The sequence below is a fragment of the Alosa pseudoharengus genome, unplaced genomic scaffold, assembly GCF_046254945.1.
Source record: "Alosa pseudoharengus isolate Yale_2024_CS ecotype anadromous, Long Island Sound unplaced genomic scaffold, YU_APseudo_1.1 YU_APseudo_1.1_scf_3, whole genome shotgun sequence".
NCBI classification, from domain to species: Eukaryota; Metazoa; Chordata; class Actinopteri; order Clupeiformes; family Clupeidae; genus Alosa; species Alosa pseudoharengus.
The window spans coordinates 10,735,078-10,736,768 of record NW_027468718.1 but is presented as its reverse complement, the minus strand read 5'-3'; positions in this window follow the sequence as shown (position 1 = coordinate 10,736,768).

The following is a 1,691-nucleotide window of genomic DNA, read 5'->3' as shown; positions in this document are numbered from 1 at the left end:
AAACAATAACACTTAGTTGGCTTAAAACAGACCCCCCAAAATGTGAGACATGGAAGTCAGTAGTTAAAGGAATTTACATAATGGAAAATATAACTTATAAACTAAGATTACAAGAAGCACAGTTTCTGGAACGATGGACACCATGGTTGGAACTGATGAAGGAGGATGGGACTTATTTGGGAAACTTGTAATTGTCAGGAATATTGTCAGATGTCATGCTGTGCAAAGATGGTGTATAATGGTAAATGTAGCAACTGGACTCATTGTTTCTGGACTAACCTTGTACATTATTTTTGGTGTGTGCATTTTTAGTTATTTATTTACTTATTTGTCTTTGGTGTGTGAGATATTCTTTTCTTTGTTTAAACCCTTTTTTTTCTTTCCTTTTTGTTTAATATTGGGTTACCAGATGTGGTAAACAACTTTGTATTTGAAAACGAAAATGTCATATTGATGTATATGAATGTGTAATTTTACCCAATAAACATGAAGTAAAAAAAAAAAAGAAAGAGTCTGCTTGCGAGACCATATGGAACAGTCATTCCACTAAACCTTTTTTTGCTTTACTAATATTTTTCAAATGACTGAATAAAACAATATTTAAAACAACTTTTATCCTACAGAGGAGTTGCTTATATCTCATGATAGTGTGTCTTCAGCTGTGCTCTCGCCTAATCACTTTTAACTGTCATTACCAATTTGCAAATGCATTGTGAGATGTATTTCGTAATATCTTTATTCTGATTATGTTTCCCATTGTAGCCTAATCGTGTAATTTGTAATGTTTTGCATGGATGTGCGCTGGTGCGCGTTCATGGAGGGGCCCATGAGACACACCCCTGGGCGCATTGTTTAAAAAATAAACATGCAAAATAAGAAAATAAACTTTGCACCGGGTGGAAAACGAGTTTTACACCATGTGCCAGGGTGCAAGATAGGGCCCTATATCTCTTGTTATTTCATTGTTACTGTAATCTCGGCTTCACTGAAAATGAGGACTACCCTCAATCAACCTCTGAGAATAAATAGATTGAATCAATGAAGCCTTTCCCACACTGAAAACAGACATGCCTTTCTGTCTGTATGTGTGCTCGGATGGGTAGTGACACTGCATGAAAAATAGGATTTTCTTCACTGTAAGCGCCCGGACATCTCCCTAATTTTCGGCAGTTAACGACAAGCCTGTGAATGTTGCGTTCGTCCTAGCCACATATTGACAGAAACTAACCATAACATATGTGGAGAGCTAGCAGAGGTACAAATTAGCATATAAATGGCAGCGAAACTGCACCTAGCCAGAGAATGTCTGGTCTGGCCTAAGGATAGTGATCAGGGCAAGAGTTTGGTAGTGGGTTAGGGTTAGGAATTGGGACTGGGTTAAGGGTTGGGGCTATGGGAGAGGTTACAGAGTGTCAAAAGGAAATCTAAAAAGTCTAAAAGTAAAATCACACCAAACTCAAATAAAGATCCAGTCCTAGTGGGAAGAGGGGGGTGGTAAGAGGGGGGCAGTAGATAGCTGGCGGGAGACTATATACAAAAGAGGGGGGGGGGGGGGTCAAAACACTAAGAAATTAAGTAGGATAATGTAGAATGCTTAATTACATAATTCTTTAATTATTAAATACATAAATACAGAAGTAGAAAAAATATAAACAACAACTAACCCAAAATGACATAGGAACAAGACAGGA